Source organism: Neophocaena asiaeorientalis, unplaced genomic scaffold (genome assembly GCF_003031525.2).
Source record: "Neophocaena asiaeorientalis asiaeorientalis breed wild unplaced genomic scaffold, Neophocaena_asiaeorientalis_V1.1 scaffold45, whole genome shotgun sequence".
In the NCBI taxonomy this organism is placed as follows: domain Eukaryota; kingdom Metazoa; phylum Chordata; class Mammalia; order Artiodactyla; family Phocoenidae; genus Neophocaena; species Neophocaena asiaeorientalis.
The window spans coordinates 11,171,897-11,197,292 of record NW_020174642.1 but is presented as its reverse complement, the minus strand read 5'-3'; the positions used below and the strand labels follow the sequence as shown (position 1 = coordinate 11,197,292).

General features: G+C 45.1%; 1 protein-coding gene across 1 annotated transcript in view; it reads left to right on the top strand.

Moving 5' to 3' along the window:
* The window catches only part of HSF2BP (heat shock transcription factor 2 binding protein), an 84,744-nt gene that overhangs the window by 47,883 nt on the left and 11,465 nt on the right, over positions 1–25,396 (top strand). The window lies entirely within an intron of this gene.

The window sequence follows — 25,396 nt, the reverse complement described above, 5'->3', positions numbered from 1 at the left end:
TCGAACCCGTGTGCCCTGCATTGGCAGGCGGATTCTTAACCACTGTGCCATCAGGGAAATCCTGTTTATCATACTTTTTAATACCATGTCTTCAGTAGGAACATATTTCATTCAAGCGTGCAAAAAAAATTACCTTTCCTTATTTTTTTGTAATTCAGATCAATCTCTGTTTTTGAGCTTCAGTTCCATTTGGTGGTAAATGCTTATTTTTTGTAACAGGTTTTTTGAGGTATAATTGGCATGCAATAAACTGTACACATTTAAGGCAAACAACTGGTAAGTTTTGACGTAAGTTATACACCCGTAGAATCATCATCACAGTCAAGATAATGAGCACACCTGTCACTCTCGAGAGGTGCCTTGTGCTTCTTGGATCCCTCCTTCCCGTCCCTCTGTTCCCCTCTTCCCAGAAAATTGCTTGCCTCCTTTCTGTATTACAGGTTAGTTTTCATTTTCTACAGGTTTATATAAATGGAACCATGCACTGTGTATTCTTTTTTGCCTCTCTTCTTTCACTCGGCATAATTATTTCGAGATCTCTCCGTGCTGTGTGTATTAATAGTTGATTCCTTATTACTCAGTAGTATTCTGTTATGTGGAGAGACTGCAGTTGCCTTATGTATTCGGCTGTTGATGGACATTTGGGCTGTCTTCAGGTTTTGGCTCTTGTAAATAAAGCTGCTGTGAACATTCTTGTATGTTTTTGCCTGGACACCGGCTTTCATTTCTCTTGGGTCAGCACCTGGGAGTGGACTGTCTAGCTCGCGTAGTAGGTATTTTTGTGGCACTGCCAAGCTGTGCTGCAAAGTGCCGGCACTGCTTTGTACCCCCCAGCCCCCGCCCCAGCAGAGAGTTACTGCCTCTGTTGTGCATATCCTCGTCAGTGTTCGGCATGGTCCTTCTTCTTAATTTTGGATATTCCGGGAGTGATGCGATATACCTCACCCACTTTGGTCTTAACTTGCATTTATGTTATGACTCGTGATGTTGAGCATTTTTTCCTGTATTTATTTGCCCGTCCATATATCTTTTATGATTGAATGTCTGTTCACACCTTTTTGCCCATTAAAAAAAATTGGGTTATTACTCAGCCATAAAAAGGAACAAAACTGGGTCATTTGTAGAGATGTGGATGAATCTAGAGACTGCCATACAGAGTGAAGTAAGTCAGAAGGAGAAAAACAAATATCGAATATTAACGCGTATATGTGGAACTAGAAAAATGGTACAGATGAACCAGTTTGCAGGGCAGAAATAGAGACACAGATGTAGAGAACAAACGTATGGACACCAAGGGGGGAAAGTGGGGGCGGTGGTGGTGGTGGAATGAATTGGGCGATTGGGATTGACATGTATACACTGATGTGTATAAAATGGATGACTAATAAGAACCTGCTGTATAAACAAAAATTGGGTTGTTTCAATTGAGTATTGAGGTTCTTTGTATATTCTGCATACAAATCTTTTGTCAGATACGTAGTTTGCAAATAATTGCTCTCAGTTTGTTGCTTGTCTTTTCATTCTCTTAAGAGCATCTTTAAAGAACAGAAGTTCTTAATTTTTTTGGTGAGGTTTAATTTATTCTTTTTCTTCTACGAATCATGCTTTTGGTATAGAAATTTTTGCCACATGGATTTTTTAAATGTGTTTTCTTCTATTAGTTTTATAGTTTTGCATTTTACGTTTAGGTCTGTGATCCATTTTGAGTTAATATTTATATATGTTGAGTGGTATAACTCAAAGTTGGGTTTTTTTGTTTTTGTTTTTTTGCATAAAGCCACCTAGTTGATCTAACACCATTTGTTTGGAAGACTCTCCTTTCTCCACAGAATTGCCCTTGGACCTTTGTTGAAAATCAAATGACATTATATGAGAGGGTGTAGTTTTTGGACTCTATTCGTTTGTTCTGTGGATCCATTTTTGTAGCATTACGCCAATACCATACTTTATAATAAATATTAAAGTCAGGTAGTGTAAATCCTCCAACTTTGTCCTTATTTTTCAAAGTTGTTTTGACTCTTTCTAAGTCCTTTGCATCTCCATACGAATTTGAGGATCAGCTTGTCACTTTCTAACAACAAAAAATCCTGTTGGGATTTTTATTAGGATTGTGTTGGATCAACAGTTCACCTTGGGGAGAATTGACATTTTAGCAATACCGAGTCTTCCAGCCAATGAAATAGTATACGTATGTCTGTTTATTTAGATATTGTTGGGAGAGCAGAGGAGCTGACCTCCTTTGTTTCTGGCTGTCTTTTCAAGGCTGCTTATGTAGTAAATCCCCATGAAGATAGAGATACTGTCTCTGTCCAGAACAAAGGGTGGGTTTGTTTACACTCATGCAATAGGGATAATGCTTCCCTCTGGGGAGAAGGTCTGGCAGGATTACTCCCATTATGAACGATTTGGGTTCCCTGAGTTCGGGGTTTCTCTTCTGTAGTGCAGCCCATGGCATATGCCTGGCGCTGTGGAATTGGGTCTCATTGAACTGTGCTGATCCTCTGGATATGGCTGTTGCCGTGGAGGAATACTGTTCTTTGCCTTGGACACAGGGGTGTTGTCTCTCCTGCCAGCATCCGTGAGACCCTCGCATGCTGGCTTATTAACTTGCAGGTAGGGTAAAACCCCAGATCTTCCAAAGCTGTAAGGAGGTGGCCGAGAGGGCTGTGTTTGTATTTTAGGAGGTCTCCTGCCCACGAGGGCTGGGTATTTGACCAGACAGCTTTTTTCTCTTGAGAACGTGAGCCAAGGAACCCATGGAATCAGAGGTGGGTCTTGGGCTAGAGGTGGGCAGCTATCCCGGCTGGTCGCTGTGGGCCACATGCCAGCAGATGGTGTCAGTCGGCAGGGGCGGGGGTGGGGAGAGGGCGAGGATAATTAAATAAGGGTCCCTAACACTCCTGGAGTGCCAGGCAATGTGTATTTACAGATTTACTTCTCTAAATACCCTTATAAGGCAAATAGTACAATTTATGTTTTATATATGAGGAAACTGGAGCACGCAGGGGTGAAGTGACTTCCTCGAGGTCATACAGCTTCTGGGTGGAAGTCCGGGCAGTTGGGTTCTAGGTCCCTTCTCCCAGCCACTCTGTGGACCTCCGCTCCGCAGGAAGTGCCTCTGAGATGGATGCTTAGTTCCCGGTGACCTCTCTCCCTTCCTTGTCTCCTGGTGTGGCGTGGCTCAGCCTTAGAGATAGATGTCCTGAAACCTTACGCCCCTCTCTGCTAGCTTGCAGCCAGTGATCCGCCAGCGCCTTTTGCCAGTTGTTTACTTTCGCATAAAAAGAGGGCCTTAGGCTGAATGTTCTCTAGGGCCTTTTCTAGCTCTGGTGCTCCAGAAACGTTCCAGGGCCGAGTGACAGTCCTTACAGTTTCATTTTAATTTAGGCAGCTCTCTAGGTTGCCAGCAACCCAAGAGTGTCGGTTCCTGACCCTCACCAGAGATGGCGCGCGTTGACCAGGGTGGATCGTTCCTGCTTGAATTTCAGGTCCTGTACAGTGGGGGCTGGGGTGAAGTTGCCTTAATGCCACTTTTTGCCCCGGGGCCATCAGGCTTTCTTGCTCATGAAGACAGTTACTGGTTCTTTTGACAGTGCGCACAGCCCAGAGCCTAATAAATCTTTTGAAATGGCATCTCGATGTTATTTGCTATCACAGTCAAATAAAGACAAGGCCTACCAAGCCCGGCATGTTGTCCCCTGATTTATCCGTGGGATTAATTTAACTTAACAATTGAAATTTGCTATAGAATTTGGTGTGTCTTTTAGGAAGGTGAATATATATTTTATTATAGAATAGGAAAACAGAAACAAAAGTAGTTCTTTGAAAAAAGTATGTGCATCTTGGTGCCTGGCGGTGGTGGTGTGATTGTTTTCATAATTCTAGACTGTCATAACTGCTTAGGACTAAGAGAATTTAAAAACTGGGGCTTCCCTGGTGGCGCAGTGGTTGAGAGTCCGCCTGCCGATGCAGGGGACACGGGTTCGTGCCCCGGTCCGGGAAGATCCCACATGCCGCGGAGCGGCTGGGCCCATGAGCCATGGCCGCTGAGCCTGTGTTTCCGGAGCCTGTGCTCCGCAACGGGAGAGGCCACAACAATGAGAGACCCGTGTACCGCAAAAAAAAAAAAAAACTGGATTATTCTTCTTTGCTTTTAGGTAGATCTGCTTTATGAAAACATACTAGAAAATAAGAATCTCTCTTAACTTTTAGAAGATCTAGGAGAAAAGATTCCATTACTTCTTTCAATAATTGGTTCCTACATTTGTCAGTTTTCATGTTAGGAAATTTGATATGTTTTAAAGAACATGGACTTTGGATTCATTAGACCCAGATTGAAATTACAGCTTGTCTACTTGGGAACTTACCTCTTAGGATCCCTCTTTTCTGCTCTGCAAAATGGGGATTTCTACCTCAAGGGTCTTCGTGTATATTAAAATGCAGTAGTGCCTGGGCCAATACCTAACATAGTAGGTGTTAAAGAGGTGTTAGTTTCACTTTTTATTTATAATGTAAATCTTTTATGCCACAATGAAAGCTCATTTCCTTTTAATTCCTTTGACCTAAAGGTGGCAAGTTGCTTTCAAGTATCCGGACTTCTTTGATCCAGAGTACAGGACCAGTTGCTGTTAATCATCCCTGACTAAATAATCTCATTTCCTTTAACCTTTGCTGGGTTTCATTTTCCTTCCCTTTATTCAATTTGTTGCTGGCTTTTTCCCAGGCTTTCTCCAAATTCTTCACATTCCTCTTAAGCCAAAGAACTGGCACGGAACTCTAGCAAATAGCTGATGAGGACAGAGTGTTTTTGGGAGGACGGCCATTAACAGTTATGTAACCGTTAATGCAAACTGGCGTTCAGATCACACCTGTAACTTTTTAGTGCTGCATTTCCTACTCACATTGACAATGTTGAACAGCCACATAGGCATTTGCTTCCCATCTTACATTTATTTGGTTTATCTAAGTAATATGAAACATTGATCGCTCTACCCAATTTGTGTTAATATCTTGAGCCCAGACCTCTCTCCTGAACCCCAGACCCATATATTTGACTATCTACTTGACATCTCCACATGGACAGCTAGTAGACATTCAAACTCAGTGTGTTCAGGCTAAATTCCTGATCTTCCTCCATTTAACTCTACCCACGGCCTTCCCAGGCTCAGTTGATGGCAGCTCTATTTTTCCAGTTTCCCAGGCCTGTAAAGACCTTGGAGTGAGTCTTGTCTCCTTCTTCTCTGATACCCACGTGCAGTCTGTAAGGAAATTCTCACGGCCCTGCTTTCAAAATACATCCATAATCTGACCACAGTCTGCCACTACCACCAGGTTTTGAGCCTCCCTCATCTTCTGTTTAAAAACTTCAGGTCACCTCCTGCAGATCTCCCATCAGCCCATCCTTGTAGACCATGAATTGGGAGGCAGCGGTATAATGGCCTAGATCCTGGACAAGTCTCCGTACTGAAAACACTCAAAATGTCTGGTGAGATATAAAAAACACTTTAAAAGCCCTCCTTTGAGCTAGAAAATAGTAATTACACCCAGAGCACAAAAACCAAGTGAAAGTGAGATGCCAGAGAGGTTAACAGAGACCTGAGCTAACTCCTGTTCTGAAGGCATTTGTCAAGATGACCTTTAGTTTCCGTGTCCTAACAGGGTGTGGGGACAGGAAACAAAGCTCAGTTACCACCCTAAATGAGTAGCCGGGTAGGGGACTCCCAAAGGTACTTACCAGCATTGTCAGGGTAGACTGAAGGTACTCTTCCTGCCCTTGGAGACTACAGGAAGGTGGCCTGTTTGACCTTAGGGACTGAACACAGTGGGAAAATCTCTTCTGAGAATAACCATAGGCTGTAGTGGAGGAAAAACGTCCTCTGAGAATTAATCACTGTAGACTGGTTTTCATGCAGCTTTGAAGCCTGAATTCAAACCACCCAGGCAGTCCTCGTTTAGAGAACAATGCACATCCTTTCTGGAGGATTCTTTGACTTCAACCGGTTCATACAGATAAGGTTCCAAGAGTCAGAGCTCACATATTAAAAATTACAAAAAGCATGAGAAGTATCATTAGTGAAATAACATGACATAGACCCGAAAGAAGATTTCAGGTCTAAGAGTTACCAAATCAATATAAAATAAGTGTGTTTACTGTGTTTACAGAAAAAAAGAAAGGATTAATATATGAGTAAAGAGTGAGAGATTGTGCAAGTGACTGGGCAGATCTGAAAAAGGGTCAAATAATATTTCTGGAAGTGAACAATATAATGATTGCAATTATAAATTTAATAGACAGCTTTAACAGCAGATTAGACGTAGTTGAAGGGATAATTAGATTGATGCAGACAGTTCTGAAGAAATTATCCGGAATGAAGCACAGAGAGACAGAGATGGAAAATTGGAGCAGGCAAGAGACAGAGGAGAGACTGGGCACTGGACGGTCAGCGTTCTGGGCAGGGAGGGGAGGGCGAGTGGGACAGAAGCAGCGTTACAGGGATAATGCCAGAGAAGCTCCCCACCCTTGTTTGCACTGAATTTGAGAAGTCCACCTGATTGTAAGCAGGATGAAGGACAAGGAATCTGCACTAAGACACATTGTCATGAAAACCAGAACATTAGAGAGAGGAGGTCTTAGAAGGAGGCAGACAGAAAAGATGTATACCTTCAAAGGATTGACACTTTGACTGACAGTTGACCCCTTCACAGCAATAGTGCAGTATCTTGGCACAGAGAGAAAATAACTGTGAACACGAATTTGTATGCTTCTTTCCCCCCGCCAACAAACAGCTTTCAGAGCAAGGGTGAAATAAAGACATTTCAGACAAACAAGAACTGAGAGAGTCTGTCACCAGTAGACCTTCCCAGTAGGAGCTTCTAAAGGGTGTTTATATACATACATACATATATATATATATATATACACATACATATATATATATATATATATACACATACATATATATATATATATATATACACATACATATATATATATATATATATACACATACATATATATATATATATATATACACATACATATATATATATATATATATACACATACATATATATATATATATATATACACATACATATATATATATATATATATACACATACATATATATATATATATATATACACATACATATATATATATATATATATACACATACATATATATATATATATATATACACATACATATATATATATATATATATACACATACATATATATATATATATATATACACATACATATATATATATATATATATACACATACATATATATATATATATATATACACATACATATATATATATATATAAATATATATATACACACTTCAGGAGGAGCTTGGTCTCGGATGGAAAGTGTGAGATGCAAGTGAGAGCAATGATCAGAGGTGGTAGCACATGTATCAGTGAGTCAAAATAAACACCGACGAACAGAAAAGCCAAACAGTAGAATACCAAGAGCAGAGTGATAGCATGTGCACTGGGAGGAGGATAGGCAGAGCGGCAGCATTGTGAGGTCCAGCCCTGTTCAAAACCGAGAGCCGGAACAGTGGCTAATTTCAGACCTTGATAGTTTGCAGGTGAAAATTTCTAGGATCACGTGGAGATAATAGAAAGACTCTATGCCTATAACGTTAATACAGGATAAAATGCGATGTGAAAAATAATTCAAAAGGTGGCAAGAAAGAGAAAAAATGAAAAAATAAGATGGAAGCAATAAATCCAAAAATATGTACAGTTACAACTATAAATGGACCAAATGACCCAGTTAAGAGATAGTCATGTCAGACTGGATTTAAAATAATCATCCAGTTATATGTTGTTTATAAGAGATTCATTTAAAACATAAGAATACATAAATGTTGAGAATAAAAGGAAAACGTACTAGGCAGATTCTCATCACCAGATTCTGTATCACCAGGATATAACATTTTGAACTTATATAAACACTTCCCAATATAGTCTCAAAAATGAAACAACTGAAAACAGCATAAGAAGGAATTCATAAATCCCCCATGATCGGGGACATTTCAACCCACTTCACTCAATACTTGATAACTAAAAAACAACAAACAATAAGGATATGAATGGTTTGAAAAACAATTAACCAGTCTGCCCCACTGGGCGCATAGAAGACTCCAGCTGTATAGTTGTTTCAGTTACACATGGAAAATTTATGAAAGTGATCATTTTCTGGGGTTTGAAGCAAGTCTCACATTTCAGATGATAAGAATCGTATGGGATATCTTCTTTGACCACAATACAGTGAAGGTGGAAATTAATAACAAAAAGAGAATTAGTAAAATCCTGCATGTAGAAATTAAGTAACCCATGAGTAAAAGAAGAACTCATAATAGAAATCAGATGTTTTGAACTGCATAATGAAAATATTACGTATCAAAAATGATGAAATGCATTTAAATCAGTATTGAGTAGAAAGTTTATCAATTTAAAGAAGAAAGCGGAAAATGAATGAGCTGAACATCTACATAAGAGCTTAAGAAATGGGAACAACTCTGGGCAGCTCAGCAGCAGATTTGAGCTGGTAGGAAGAATCAGCAAACTTAACGCTAGGTAGAGGTTATCTGGTCTGAACAACAGAAACAAAAAAGGACGACGGAAAATGAGCAAAGCTCAGAGACCTCCGGGACGTCGTCAAGCATACCAGCAGAAGCACAGTATGAGTCCCTGAAGGAAATGCTCGAGAGAGGAAAGGGGCAGAAAAAATATTCGAGAAGAGAACATCTGAAAACATCCTAACTTTGATGAAAAACAGTCCATACGTCCAAGAATATATGTGAACTTCAAGTAGGATAAACACAAAGATCTACTTGTAGACATGTCACAGTCACACTGTTAAAACTTAGGACCAAGAGAACATTTCGGAATCAGTGAGACACGTACAAGGACACCACAGATTGACAGCTCACTGCTCATCAGAAACAGTAGTCCTAAAGCGGAGGGATGATGTGTCCAAAGTTCTGAAAGAAAAGACCTTCTACCAAGAATTCTGTGTCCAGCTAAACTGGTCTTCAAAATGAAGGCAAAATACATTCCTGGATACGCAAAGACTGAGAGATTTTATTGCTAGCAGACCTTCTTTACAAGAAAGGAAGTTCTTAAAACTGGGAGAAAATGACCCCAATGCATAACTCCAATCCAGAGATATTGATGGAGGCCACCTTGCCATGGGCTCAGTGTGATTCATGGGTAAGGCTGGTGTTTCAGAGGCGCTCTCTGTTGAAACTGGGTTTTTTTTGCTGTACGCGGGCCTCTCACTGTTGTGGCCTCTCCCGTCGCGGAGCACAGGCTCCGGACACGCAGGCTCAGCGGCCATGGCTCACGGGCCCAGCCGCTCCGCGGCATGTGGGATCTTCCCGGACCGGGGTATGAACCTGTGTCCCCTGCATCGGCAGGCGGACTCTCAACCACTGCGCCACCAGGGAAGCCCCGTGGTTTTTTTTTTAAAGACAAATACCACACCTGTTGCACTGACAATCTGAACACTGGGCTAATGCAAAGTATTAGGAGAAATATTTAACCAACATAATAAAACAATTATATTGAAAATCTTTGTAAATAACCATCTTAAATGTTTTGCTTTCTGATCACATGGTTATCATCATTGTTCACATAATAAAGATGTAGCTTACTAGAATCATAACCCTTGCAAGGCCACCTATTTGGGCTAATAGGAATGCTGAAGATATGTAACTAAACTTTCATCTGCATGCAAACCTCTCAGCCTTTCTCTGTGCGTATGACCCAAATATATATAACCAAATGCCAAATATTCTCTGTGATATAACCAAAGTCCAAATAAGAGCGTTGCATCTCTGTGTGAGATGATGGACAGCTGCACACAAACTGAAGTGTTTCATTCATTCATTGGAGATGTGTTTTTGAGCACCTCCTACATGTTACAGGTGCTTGGGATCATCTGTGAGCCAAACGAGATCCCTGCCCTCTTGGAGCTTTCATTCCCGTGTGGAAGAGAGATAGTAAACAACAGGCAGACCAACCAGGGGAATTACACAGCATGTCAAAAGGTGACTGATGCCACGGGAAAAGAGAATGTGACACCACAGTGGGGTAGGGAGGTGTGAGTTAGAGGAGGGAGGTACACTGTCCTCACTGAAAGGAAAATGATGCTTAAAGGAACTTTAGAAAAACGAGAGGAGCTATTCACAGATGATGCTGGAGTAACTCAAAATTTGAGAAAGTTCTAAACAGCCAAGCTTTGGGAAGGGCGGGGTGAAGCCAACTGCAAGCTGGAGGATCCCTCTTTGCATCCTTGTGTCAGCACTCTGACCCGGCTTCAGTGACCGACAGCCAGAAGAACTTCCCCCAAGTGGCCAGCCACATAGCCACAGGCAGCTCTGGATCACACCTAATAGCTCTATGGCCCAGACTGGGGAAAATACTCCTCTTCGGCAGCTCCAGCCAGAACACACCTGGAGGATGACTCTGGCCTGGCGCAGGCCACGTGACCTTCGCTGAGATCGTCACCATGGCACCACCAGGCCCCACGCTGACCAGTGAGGAGGGTAGAAGGCAGGAGCATGCCAAGCAGACCTAAGAACAGCCCCACGGAAACTGAGTCACGGCTAACTTTCCTAGCCCAGGGTCCAATCACGCCACCGACAGTGAGTCTGGGGACCCCACCTCTGCCTAGGCTGGTGAACAACCTGAGGAGTGTACAGAGCAGGGGGTGCGTCCAGGCAGTGTTGGGCCAGAGGTGGCCACTAACTTCTTGCAGCTCGTGGCAAAAAGACCCAGACGCTTGGGCAAAGTGGTGGGGATTCAGAAGAGCCTCAGAGACCCTGTCAGGGCTCAGTTCAGTGAAGAATTGGAAAGCAAATCCAGAACAGAGGGCGGAGGCCACGGGGAAAGCTAGAGAACGCATAAATGGCCTGAGGGAAACCGGACACCGGCTCCTAACAGACGAGGAGCAGCAGAGGGGGCTCCTGCAGCGGGTGGAATGGAGACCACGGCCAGGGGCAGGGCAGAGGCAGGCTTTCGACAACAGGAATTGTGTGCAGATCTAAGATCTGGTTCCAACCAAAAGGAAATGTACGGTCTAGGTGGATATGACCGATATTTATGAAACAAGATACCAAGAAAATGTTAAATCAGTATGTCTCTAAGTAAAATGGGAAACCAAAGGCGACAGGACTCGACGTGGGCTAGAGCAGCAGCAGAAAGCTCCTAAGAGGCGTGACCTGAGCTGAGCCTGAAGAGACAGCAGAACAGCGAGGGTGGACCGAGTGAGGCGGCGTTCAGAGTCGCTGGGTCTGATGGCTCTGCATGCCTCGCAGAAGGGGGATGGTGCAGCGTTTGTCTTTCTGTGACTGGCTTGTTTCACTCAGCTACCTCCATGTCCTCGAGGTTCAACCACGTTGTGGCAGGCTGAGAAATACTCCACTGTACGTATAGACCGCAGTTTCTTTATCCATTCGTCTGTCGATGGACATTTAGGTTGCTTCCTTATCTTGGCTATTGTGAATAATGCTGCAGTAAACATGGCTATGCAAATATCTCTTCAAGATCCTTTTTTCAGTTCTTTTTGGATGTGTACGCAGGGATGGGATAAAATCTTTCACTCTTACTAGAAGCCTTTCTAGTAAAAAAAAAAAACCACGGAAAACTCTCAAATATTATTGACTTGACACTTGGCCTCCAGGTCCAACAGGACAAAGAAGTCAGCCTCCCCACAGGATGTTGCGGGGCCCCTTCTCTTTGATTAATCAAACCTTATGTAACCATTTTAACCAGAAACACAGTCTAAGTGTTTGATTTTTAGCTGTTGATAGAATTGAGTGGTCAAATGACTGCTTCATATCTTGAAGGATGTCAGAAAACATTTGGCTTACGTATGTCAAATCCAGCAAGCTGAGAACAATCGAAACTTTAGTCTGATAGAGGCATAATTAATTCATGGTCACAATTTAGAAAGGGGAGGTAGTTTATATGGAAGGATGAGTTTGGTGTGGGACATGCTCAGTTCGGGGTAACAGTAAAAAAAGGAAAATATCTGAAGGGAGCTATCCAACAGGCCCTTGGAGATGAAAAGCTTGGAGTTCACGCAATAGGCCAGAGGCGTGGGTTTGGGAGTCATTATTAGAGAAGTAACAGAACAGAGGACTGGGAGTGTGGAGACTGTCATGCAGTGGAGCTGGCCCTCCCAGGGCCATGGGGAGAGGCCTGAGCCCTGAGGAGGGGTCTCCGGGAGCCCGGAGTGAGGAGAGGCAGGGCGAGGGCAGAGCTGGGCCTGGCCCCCCTCTGGCAGTTCCCTGGTTTGTGGTTCTGGGCGAGTCCTTTAGATTATATGACAGTCAGGCTTGTCATCTACAAAGTAGAACTGCAAATGTGTCTCTGCTTTCCTTAAAGGGAGGCCACGAGAATTTAGTGTAGCAGTAAATGGAAATGGTTTATAAATTTAAAAAAAGGAGAAAATAGTCATTTGTGAAGAAAGGAGTCTAATAGTGTCAGATATATGTTGAAGATCAAGAAAACAGGAATGGAGAAAAGGCTTTGGTGATCTTTGAAAAGATTTTCTGTAGAGTACAGAATTAAGGACAAAGGAGATTGAAGGAGGGGATGGGGAAAGGACAGCAGTAGTGAGGGTAATGCTGCTTGGGCGGGAGTTTGTTAGTGAAAGGGGGCTTCGTGTGTTGGTATTAAGGGTATTAAGGGTAATCAGGTCCTAATTTTCAGGTTTTGAATTTCAAATAGAAAGGAAATACTTAAAAATAAGAATTAGGGACTTCCCTGGCGGGCCAGTGGTTAAGACTCTGCGCTTCCACTGCAGGGGGCACGGGTTCCATCCCTGGTCGGGGAACTAAGAATCCTGTGTGACGAGCGCTCAGCCAAAAAACAACAACAAAAAAACAAAACAAAAACCCCCAAGCATTAATATATCTTACTTTACAACACACTGTGACCATAACATTTTCTTGAGCAAGGAGTTATTTTCTCTTGCAGTTCATCTTCAAACGGTGAGTTCTTTTCTGGCGTAAAAGTAGTTACTAAAATGTGATACTTGCTTCATTTTTGGCGGTTTGTTTTAATATAGTCTGCTAATATTAGAATAGTTTTTATAATCATTCTGTATGAATTCTGCATTATTCTTTAAGGAAAGACATCATTAAGTGTTTTTCACTAATTCACTGATGGAAGATCCAACGCTTAGGATTATGGTTCTTTATGAGATTATCCAGCCTCAGCTAATGAAATTTCCCATATGGTTTGTAAACGTTCCAGCTGTGAACACACTCTACTGATAACACGAGTTATGTAACATCTTGGAAGCCAGTTTATTCAGGAATCAAAAGAAAGCCTCTAGAAGGTGAAAATTGGGAAGTTAGTGTTTATCATATATTTGCTGGGCTATATTTTGTGGAAATATATTTTAGCATTTTAAGTGCTAAAATTATAGAGAAAAACTTGCATGTCCCAAGATCATATGGCTCCAGGAGAGAGCCTGGCTAGAACTTGAAGGTACACGACCTGAGCATCTTCTAATCTTGCCTGCGTTACCCTCCCAGCCAGAATGTCCACCAGGCCACAGAGGCTTCTGCAGAGCAGGGGCAATGCCAGGGCACCAGGAGGCCACCGGGACTTCAGCTCGGGAGCAGCACAGAAGGCAGGGACCCCTGACCCCACTTAGCACGGGAAGGTGCCCGTCAGAGCTCTGCTTACGTTACGTGCAAGGCACAGGGTTCTTGAGTCATCTCTTACAGTTGGATCAGATCGTAACACGCAAAGATTATAGCCCCTGTTTTACAAGATGTGAAACTGTGCACTCCACAGCGCTGAGAGTGACGCAGTCCCTGAGCTTGTAGCACGTGGGGTCGGAACCACTTTGCCTTTCTCCCATGGTTTCTCTGGTTGTGTCTGTATATTCTGGACACCGTGCGTGACTTATCCAGCACCCCATGTCGTGTCCCTCGTATCTGTTACTCAGGGCTTCACTCTCCCTTTCATGGACCATATGACCCCGGGAAAGAGATTCTAAGCTCCAGTAGGGGCTTTTGTGGGAAAAAAAAGAATATACACACGCACAAACCTACCTGTGCCCTAATATTCAAGCTTGGGTCCCCATCCATAGAGGTTGTAATTTAATTGATTGGGAGCGGAACCCAGATGTTGAGGTTTTCACACCTTCTCGGTGACTCTGATGTGTAGGACAGGGTTGAGGGTTAGTGGTCTGAGGCGGTCATGGCAGTCCTGTCATCGTGCCAGTGACTGGTTTAGGATTCAGGGCTTATTCCACTCAGTGCGTGGCGTCCTTCTGCCCACGGTCACCGGTCCAGGAGGGGATGCATGAGCTACGTTAGGCCCGTCCAGACCCCAAGGATGGTGGAGAGGTCTTTCCCTCACCGGCTGTGAACCAGGAAGCACGTAGCCCCGCGTGCTGCTTGCACCTCCCTGTGATTGAGTGCGCCAGCCTTACGGCGACGCTGTGCAGGGTGGAGTGGGGGGAAGAGGGGACCCAGGTCTTGATGGCATGATTGAGCCACTGAACCCAGCTCTATAATGGACGTGATATGACGTCATAAATGTTATTAGTGCTTAAGCCAGTTTGAGTCGTAGTTTTGTATTTTTTGCGAAGTATTCTGACTCACTGTTTCTGGAGTAAAATTCAGTAGAATTTCCTAAATCAGTTCCAAGTTTCTCGATATGCAGAATGAAGGGATGCAAAGAAGGTGTGATAGTCGGAGGTAACATCTGCATTGCCTTGGAAGCGTACCCTGCCAGCATCAATGTGCCTGCTTTGCTCTTCTTGACAAAATATGAAGATTTAGCAGAGTTCTTTGCCTGTGGTTCAGAAGTGCCGGTTGTAGGTTAGGGGCGCAAATCCTACGTACTAGTTGTTGATCTTGAGCAAATTCGTTGACCAGCCTCTGCCCCCACTCTTCACCTGTAAAATGGTGACAGTGACATCTGCTTCGGAGCGGTTATAGGGATTCAGTTAGTCCACCCATGGGCACAGGGCACCAGCACAGTGCGTGGGGCTGGGGCTAGGCTGAGCCACGTGGAATTGCCAGTATTTGTCCATTTTGGACCTATAAAAATGACAGTTTCACATGGTTCAGCTGAACACATTTTTAATAATAAGTGAAAATTGGGAACTGGGGATGTCATCAGGATAATTAAAAGCATTATTTTGGCCTCAAATAATGTTCAGTGAAAGTTGTTTTTTTTTTTAAATGGAGTTAGCCATGTTTCACTTTACTTCATAGGATTTAAAACCTCAGCCAAAGAAGTAACTTACATGTTTAATTTTCAAGGCTGAGTGCAGAGTACTTAATTCTTAGGAAGACAGATTATAATTATACCATTCTTTAAAAGGTTCAGCATCGCCGCGGCAGGGTTTTCATCTGTGAGACGTGATAGTGGAGGGTTGCCTTCTATGTACTGTTTTGTCAGATATATGTGACTGGCTTCTTTTTAATCCAGGGGTCCACACCCACGGTGCTTCCGTGGTGAGCAGCAATGGAGCACACGTGGGTACCGCACGTTCTCTGTGCACTCGCTGCGTGACGGCCGCGGGACCGAAGTCTGTGCTTACTGTGCCTTGTGTAGTCTTTACAGCAGGTATATTTTATACACAAAAATGCTAAGGCTCATGGAAGCGTAGGGTTCTCTGAGGGCACACAGCTAGGAGTGTGGTGCTTTAGAATGCAAGTTTAATGCTGTGGATGGTCACAAAGGCGTAGAACAAACAGCAGAACCTTCACTGCTTCTCCACTTGGAAATTTAAGTCACTGAGCTCTGGACCCAGGAGGGCGGTGGCTCTGTCTGAGGTTGGTCTCCTTACGCACGATTGCACGTGGGGACCTGGAAGTGACTTTTGAGTTCGGATTTGAATATCCTTAGGACCTGCCACTGCCTTTCAGCGGGCCCCAGTCTTGGCCACTGTTCACCACAGGTAGGAAGAAAGCTCCTTAAGGAGTTTTCTTCTTCTGTGGCGGGACCCTAGCAGTCCGCTCCAGCCTCCTGCGTCACGGAGGAAGGACATCTGACTCTGGCAGGCTGACTTGACTGCAGACGGTAAAGAGATGTTGCCCCAGAATAAAAAGGCAGTAACGGGTGTGAAAGCACTTTGTAAGGGGTGAACTGCTCATCAGGTGTTAAGTTGTTTTTATCATTATCTCCTGGAAAGCATCAGGCCCGCACAGGGTGGCCAGTACTCCACTTGGTCCTGCAGCAGTTGGGGTTCAGTTCCTCCCACCTCACGGCTGGAGAGAGCCAGTGTTTTCTTGATTCCTGAAGGAAGCCTGAGAGCCCAGGTGAACGATGGAGTTCTTGCGGCAGGCTTACGGCTTCTCCATGGAAACATGCGGGCTTTGAAAGAAGTTGCTCTTATTTTCAGGGTAAAGGGTTAGTTCTCTAGCACCTAGAATGATGAGGTACCCGTGGGTCTGACCGAAGCTTTGTATTTTCATATGCTGTGAACTTTGTCAGTGGCTGATGGCCTGTTACCAGCATTGTGATATAAACACTGTAACATTTGAAAACTGCCAAACCCTGGAGGATCAAATATTTTGAGTCCGATTTTTTTTTTTTTTTTTGCGGTACGCGGGCCTCTCACTGTTGTGGCCTCTCCCGTTGCGGAGCACAGTCTTCGGAGGCACAGGCTCAGCGGCCATGGCTCACGGGCCCAGCCGCTCCGCGGCACGTGGGATCCTCCCGAACCAGGGCACGAACCCGTGTCCCCTGCATTAGCAGGCAGACTCCCAACCACTGCGCCACCAGGGAAGCCGCTATTTCTCTTTTTAACAAAGTATTTCTTTCAGTGGTTACTCTAGGGTATAAGATACACATGTTAACTTATCACAGTCCACCTTCAAAATATACCCCTCATGTGTAGTGTAAGAAGCTTACAGCAGTGGACTTCTTTTTCCCCTTTCTGTTCTCTTACAATTGTCATATGTGTGTTGAAAACCTCAAAATACATTTTTATTATTTTTGCTTTAAACAGCTACCTTTTAAAGAGATTGAAAAGATATGAAGAAAAAGGTCCATGATTTACCGTTTCTGCTGCTCTCATTCCTTTGTGTAGATCTCAATTTCCACCTGGTATCACTTTAACATTTCTTGGGGTGCAGGTCTGCTGGTGTAGAATTCTCTCAGTTTCTGTTTGTCTTACAAAGGTTTGCTCACCGTTAATTCTGAAAGATATTTTTGCTGGGTATGGGACTTGAGGTTTCATTACTCTAAATATGTTGCCCCCTGTTCTCTGGTCCACATGGTTTCTTACCAGGAGTCTGCTGTCATTCTTACCTTTTCTTTCTGCCTCATGTTGTTTGTCCCCTCTTGTTGCCTCTAAGAATTTCCCTTTATCAGTGGTTTTCAGACATTTGATTGTGATGTGCCTTTACCTGCTTGGATCTGTAGGTTTGTGGCTTACCTCAAATTTGAATATTTTAGGCCATCATTTCTTCAAAATATTTTTATGTCTTCCCCCTCCTCTCCTTCTAGGACTCCAGTAACAAGCTTGATATTGTTCCACGGGTCACTGGTGCTTTTTGCTTTTTTTTTTCTTTCAATATTGTTTCCTCTTTGTGTGAGGGCAAAAGTTCATCGAAGAAAATTACAGTATGAGGGAATTTGGTAGCTTTATGTTCTCCCTCGGGCTTGCGGCCATCCTCCTCCTCAAGAAGTACTGAGGAGCAGGCTGTCCTGGCATCCAGCTCACAGCCTCCTCTTCAAGTCCCTGCCACTGCTTCTCCCCACACTGCATCATCACAGGAAACAGAAACAGCTGCTGGCACAAACCCTTATGTTTAAAATTTACTTTCCATAAACTAATCTTTCCAGAAAAATAACCCAAAAGGTAACTCTTGGAAAGATCTTTCAGATCAGATGCCTAAATTCTGTCAGGCCATAGGTGTGTGATACTCCTCATGGCTGAAGGCAGTGCAACAGCCAGTCAGAGTTCTAGCAGCTACACGTACTGAGCCCTTACTCTGGCCAGCACGTGCTTACGTGCGTTCTCTGGTGCGTTCTCTCAAACCCTTTGATGTGGTGTGTGTCCTGATTTACTGACCAGGAAACCAAGGCTCAGAGACTGTGAAATCCTTACTTGCCAAGGCTGGACAGTTAGGAAGGTACCATATTTGGTGTTCATATCCTGGCCCTCTGACTCCAAACCCTGAGCTTGTGTGTTTTCTCCTGGGCTATGCTGGCTTTATGATTTAAACCTACATTTAACTTGAAATGTGAAAATTGTGTGTGGCCTCCATTGAATGGATTATATACCATTTTGAGAAGTCTGTTTTCCAGTGGTATTGCTGTTATGGTTACTAACATCTGCTTATTTTCATGTATTTTGACATGTGTCGAAGTGGGACTCATTTGGTTGTGATTCAGGCTCTGCATATGTGTCAGAGTTGACCCATCTGCCATGCAAGTATATTTTAGAAAAGGAGCAAATTCCTAGCTGGGCTAAGTAACCCTTTTTCCACTTCCCTCTGTGTGTGATCTGTTGTCTAAAGTATTGTGTCGAGAAAGTTGAGAAGTGATTTTGGAAAGAAGGAGATGAGGAATCTGTGTTGGAGTGTGATCCAGAAACAGATGAGCTGATGGAAGAAGCCAAGATGCTCACATCCATTTGGAGGGAGTTTTAATTGGTAAAGGTTGAAGTTATAACATGATTTTGGAAAGAAAAAATTAGAAATGTGATAAATGATTAGACACATTACGTTCCCAGATCTTTAAAATCCAACTAGAAGCCACTCTCTAGGGAGCCTTTCCAGACGTCCCACCCCCAAGACTGATCATTCCTTCCTTAGGGTCTCATGGTGGATGTTACAGACAGACTCATATTCGTACTTTCCTAATCTACTGCTTGTTAATAGCCTGGAGCTATTGTATTGAAAAAAATCCCAGAGTAGTTGAGAGAGTAGAGACTAGAGGTTGTATTTCTTTTGTTTCCCACAAAGTACGCTGCTGGGGCTTGGCATCCCCTCTGCAGACTCTGCCGCTGAGCTGGGGGCGTTTCCTGCCCCTCTGGCGGCTGGCACCACGGGCAGGGTGCACTGAAGCTTGGAGCACCCGGGAAGCTCGTAGTTTACAGGTGTTCCTCGAGCGCCGAGCCTGCCCTAGGACCTGGACGTTCAGAAGTGAACAAGACGGAGCTCTTCCCTTGTGGAACTTATATTCAGGTGAAAGACTTGACAACCGGCAGAATGGCGGAGATCGTGTAATACAGAGAAAGATGGGGTGGTGTGAGGGCCTCGAGGCACAAGGTGGGGCTGCTCTGTGGGCGTGTGAGTGCAGACCTGAGTGAAGTGGGGGACAAGCCATCAGAGTTCTGCGAACAGAGCGGCCCGGGCCGCGGAGGGGCAGTGGGAAGGCCCTGCGGTGGCCGTGGCCGTGAGAATATAAGGGTGAAGCGGCGGTGTGGTGGAGAGGTGCAGGGAAGTGCCAGGAAGGAGGTCAGGGAGCCCGTCGGGCCGGGTCCCCTGGGGCCTGGAGTGGGCTGTGAAGGTAGAGCAGGGCAGCCCTGGTCTGAGGGGCGGTCACGGGGCTCCATCTGGCTGCCGTGGCCCGGGGCCGGGGGCTGGGGGCAGGTTCAGGGTGTGGGTGGGAGGTGCGGCGGCTGCGGGTAGCAGCAGCGGCGACGGTGATTGACGTGCGTGGATTCACGGTCCATTTGGGGGAGAGGGGATATGAGGGAGGGCGGGCTGGGGTGATGCTTGAGTTTGGGGCTGAGTAGCTCCGTCCCTGGTGGTGCTATTAGGAGGACTTGGGGAGGAACCAGTAGTTTGGTGCGTGTGAAATTCGAGATGCCTGTTTGACCTTCAAAGGGGGGGTGCGAAGTGCACGGTTGGGTTTCTGAGTCGAGTTCATGCAGAGGCTGGGGCTGGAGACCACTCTGTGAGCCGTCATGGTGTAGGAAGCGCGTGTGGCCCTAGCCGTGGACCGCGTCATCCCGGGAGTGAGAGGGCTCTGAGCACGGGCCTGGGCCGCTCCAGCGTCTTCAGTGCAGGAGGAAGAGGAGGGGGAAGCAAAGGAGACGCTGAGGGAGCACGACGGAAGCGGGTCGAGGGGGGAGAACCCAGAGGACGTGGTGTCCTCGAGGTCCCTGAAGACCGTGAACCCGGAGCGACTGTGTCACACGCCCCTGAGCAGCCGAGCTGCAGTCGGGGTAGCCTGCAGGCCAGGAGGGGAGAGGGCCCGGCTGGGGGGCGCTCAGGGGGAGCCTGAGGCTGGGTCGTCAGCAGCTCCTCAACAGGGCTCACGATGAGCAGCCAGGTCAGTGCGGCCTGACTCAGTACACCCCGGGTGTCAGAGTCCTTATGCGGACGTGGCGTCGGCGTCTAAGGCGGTGACACCGATGTTTGGGAATGGCTCACAGATCGGCTCTGAAGGCAATTCCAGGAGGCGTTCCAGAAACCTTCTGAACAGTGACGGTATTTCTGGAACGAAGCTGAAGCCCTCCCGGCTGACTGCTTCGGTGGAGAGCAGGCTCTGGGTTGTGAGAGTTCTGGAACTTGGTAGAATGGTTCCTCTCCTTGCTCTGAAGTGCCCTGGAGATGCCCTGTCTGGGAGGGAGAGCCAGCTCTTGGAGCCAGGGAGTGGGCAGCTGCCGACCCCCAGCCTCTCCTGCCATGTTGAACTGTATTGACGGAGGGACGGGTTTCCTTCTGTTTGGTTTTGTTGCATTCAGTAGATTAGATTTTCGTGGAGAGGAATTAAAAATCAAATTATATTTTAATTGTTCTTGTAATTTAACAGGATTCTGTGGTCAAACCTTTTGTAGTCACCTTGAAATTCATGTCTTATCAAGCTCTCTTTTTATAGTTGACTCCAAACAAGCCACAGCACGCTCGCCCTCCCTTTTTCCCTGCTCGCTCATCCAGACGACTGCTCATTTCCCCAGGCTCCCCAGGCGTGTAGGCTTGTCTTTCACCCGCTGTCTGAGGGAAGACAGGGCAAGGTGCTGGGCTCTCAGAGCTCATGCGCGGGTGGAGCCAGGCGGCAGGAGGGTGCTGCAGCTGGAGGGTGCTGAGATGCCCGCCAGGAGGAGAAGTGTTTGCTCGCTGGTTTATGTTAGAGTGCTAAAGGGACTCAAATGCTGTTTCAGGATGAGGCTTCTGTGGCGATATTAAATGTCATGAATCTGATCTGTCTTAACCGTTAAGGCTCAATAACTATCTCCTGGTTAGAGAATCAGAGAATAAGTTTTGGTTGATTTGTGAAGTTGGATTTCATTTAATTTTGATGGGATTTATTCCTTGATCCAGTGAAGGATCAAGGTAAAAATCCTTTACCACAGAGAAGTAATTGTAGAGAAACGCTCAGTGTCGTTTCTCTTACGAGTTGCATACGTTTGCATTTAGGTGAGGGCTGCTGGCGCTGTGAGCACCGAGAGATGTCACCAGCTGACGCTGGGGGTGCAGTGCAGGGACGGCCAGAAAGATTCATAGAGGACATGAAACAGTAAAAGAGTTTCTAAAATGCTCACTTGTCCCTTGGAACAAATAGTGTACACGGCACGAATTGAGTGACTCCTGCTTAGATTTTAGTTGGTGACACTTGTGGCCTTAGAGATGTTTGTACCTAACGGTTTAATATTTGTACCTAATGGTTTAATATTCAAGGCACCTATTTCTTTAACTTAAGGAAAAAAGGCCTACAAGCAACAAAGGAAAACCAAGTAAGTATTTCATTTCTTGGCTGGCTGAGCTGCTGTGTGGCGTGTAGCTTATTTTGAAGGCATGTTTGGCATTATTTCTTCTCAGAATCCCACGGTCAGACTTGGGTCTAACAGACAGTCAGTCTGGGCCATGCTCCCAGGAGCAGAGGCCCCTCTGCAGGGTATGAAGCACGGCTCTCCTGCCTGCCTGGGAAACTGGATGCACTTTGCATACAATGGGACTCGTGGTGCAGGTGCATCTCTGCGGACCAGCAGGCTTTGCACAGCACACGTGCCGGGTGTCAGGGCGCAGTGTCAGCCGGTCTGCAGAGACTCCCAGTGAGCATCCGGGGTGCGCATAGCCCTGGCTCTGGTTCTCTGAGGGTTACTGCCTTGTCTCCCACGTTCAAGAACTTGAAATTTGCAGGGAACGTGTATTAGGGTTCTCCAGAGCAATGGAACCAGTAGGATAGACAGATCGATAGATATGAGGAGATTTATATGGGGGCCGAGAAGTCCCATGATCTGCTGTCCGCAATCCAGAGAACGAGGAAAGCCAGTGCTGTAGTTCAGTCCCAAGTGCAAAGGCCCAAGAACCAGCAGCGCCATGTCCAAGGGCAGGAGAAGATGGACGTCCCACTCAAGCAGACAGAGCGAATTCACCCTTCCTCTCTGCCTTTTTGTTCTATTCAGGCCTTCAGTGAATTGTCGATGCCACCCACACTGGGGAGAGTGACCTTCTTTACTTGGTCTGTGGATTCAAACGCTGATTTCTTCCAAGGAAACCCTTACAGACACACTCAGAAATGATGTTTTGCCAGCTCTGGGCATCTCCTAGCCTAGTCGATTTGACACATAGAATTGACCATCACAGAAGGCAAGACTTAAAAGAACTAATTTGAGATGGTCCAGAGTACTTAATGAGATGCTGATGATAACTAACATTTCTGAGTGCTTGCTCTGTGCCAGGCCTTATCCTGAGCTTGTTACATGCATTTCACTATATCATCCCCTCACTGGCCCTGTGAGGTCACTACTAATGCCACCCAGGGGGCAAGTGGTCAGGCTGGGACCTGAGCCAGGCAGGGGCACTCCCAGCAGAGCAGGGGTCCAGGGAGGAGAGACATCCGTGTGGGCCCGAGTGGGTAGGCGGGGTGCACCGCAGGAGCTGAGGGGCCTGGGAAGAGCGTCTCTGGATTGACTTTGGCAAGTTGTTATTTTTCTTTCTCTCCCCCTCCTTGCCTTCTCCCCTTTCTTCCTCTTTCCCTTCCTTCCTTTATCAAAATAAGTTTAACAAGTGTAACATATTTAGAGAAGAGTACACGAGACATACAGGCCAAGCTGGGAGAACTGTTGCAAGGAGCACTTATTAAAACCACCAGGCTGAGGAGTGGGAAGTCACCAGCACGTGGGGATCCCTTTGTCCCTCCTGACCCCTGCTGCTCCCTCCTGCACTGAACCTGACGTCAGGGGAGTCTCATGTTTTGTGTCGACGTCCTCATTTACATTTTGTTTGTAGGTTCCTGGTGCTGTTGCCTGTTCATTGCCATATCACCACTAGGTGCCTGTAGCACCCCCGCCCCCAGTTGTGACAACCAGACATGTTCCCTGCAGGGCTAAGTGCCCCACCCTGGTTGAGAACCACTGCTGTATATTTCATTATATGAGTTTATCCATTTACCATTTGGATTGGACACTTGACTTGTTTCAGGTTTGCGGGTTTTACAAATAATGCTGCACCAGAAATTCCTGTGCCTGTCTATGGTAAACATGCGTATTTTCCTGTTGGGTGTCTGTTTAAAAAAATTGAAGTTTCTTGACTTCCTTGGTGGTCCAGTGGTAAAGAATCCACCTTCCAATGCAGGGGACACGGGTTTGATCCCTGGTTGGGGAACTAAGATTCCACGTGCCACGGGACCCCTAAGCCCGCGTGCCACAACTACTGAGCTCGCACGCCTCAACGAGAGAGCCTGCGTGCCACAAACTACAGAGCCCACGTGCTCCGGAGTCTGCATGCTACAGCTACAGAGCCCGTGTGCCCTGGTCCCATGCACCACAACTAGAGAGAGAAAACCCACACGCCACAGCTAGAGAGAAGCCCGAGTGCTGCTCAGAAGAGGCCGTGTGCCATAAGGAGAAGTCCCGCAGGCCACAGCTAAGACCCGACGCAGCCAAAACAATAAGGAAAATAGATAAATAAAATAAATAAATATATTTTTAAAAAGTAATGGAAGTTTTGATCTATGGAAGTGTGTCTTCAACTCTATAGCTTGTGCAGGGCTGTTTTCCAAGATGGTTGTACCCAGTGTAAATTTGACCGACAGCATGTTAGCCTTCTGCCTCCTTTCCATTCTCACCACCCCTGCTACTGTCAGCCTTCTTCACCTTAGCCCGTCTGACGGGGGTTATTTTATCGTGGGGTTTTTTTTTTTCTTTGTAAATTTATTTATTTTAGGCTGTGTTGGGTCTTCGTTGCCGTGCACAGGCTTTCTCTAGTTGTGGTGAGCAGGGGCTACTCTTCGTTGCGGTGCGTGGGCTTCTCATTGCAGTGGCTTCTCTTGTTGCGGAGCACGGGCTCTAGGCGCACAGTCTTCAGTAGTTGTGGCACGTGGGCTCAATAGTTGTGGCTCTCGGGCTCTAGAGCGCAGGCTCAGTAGTTGTGGCTCACTGGCTTAGTTGCTCCGCAGCATGTGGGATCTTCCCAGACCAGGTCTCAAACCTGTGTTCCCTGCATTAGCAGGCGGATTCTTAACCACTGCGCCACCAGGGAAGCCCTATTTTATTTTATTTTTTTAATTAAAAAATTTTATTCCAGTTTTATTAAGATGTAGTTGACATACAGCGCTATATAAGTTTAAGGTATACAGCGTAATGATTTGACTTACATCCATCATGAAATGATTACAGTAAGTGTAGTGAACATCCATCATCTCATACAGATACAGAATTAAAGAAATAGAAAAATTTTTTTTTCCTTAGGATGAGAACTCAGGAATTTCCCTCTTAACTTCCATATATAGCATACAGCAGTATAAATTATACTTATCATGTTGTACATTATATCCCTAGTACTTATTTATCCTATAACTGGACATTTGTTCTTTTGGCCACCTTCATCCAATTCCCCCTTCCTGTACTCCCTGCCTCTGGTAACCACAAATCTGATCTTTTTCTATGAGTTTGTTTGTTTTTGAAGTATAATTGAGGAGGCAAAATTTCTAAGATATCTTATATCTGAAATGTCTTTATTTTACCTCACATATAATAGTCAGAGTTTGGCTAGGTATAGAATTCCAGGTTAGAATTACTTTTTATTTCTGAATTTTGAAAGGAACATTCCATTATCTTCTAATGTCCAGTGTTGAGAAGTTTTGATTCTTGATTCTTTGTATATGATGTGTTTTCCCTCTAGAAACTTGTAGAATTTTCTCTTTGTTTCATTTTCTGCACTTAAATTTTATGTTGATACGCCTGGTGTATTAGATGTAACTTTTATCAATTTTTCTGGAAACTGAAAGAGACCTTTCAGTTTAGAAACATATCTTTTGATTCTAGGAATCTTTAAAAAATTATTTTGAATTACTGAATCATTATAGAGTGATCTCCTCCTATCTGCTGACACAGTTTTCTCTTTTTGGAATATCTAATATTTGGTGTTGGGCCTCTCTTCTTTTTCTCCTATTGTTCATCTCTTTGCTTATTTTTTTAATCTTTTATTGAAA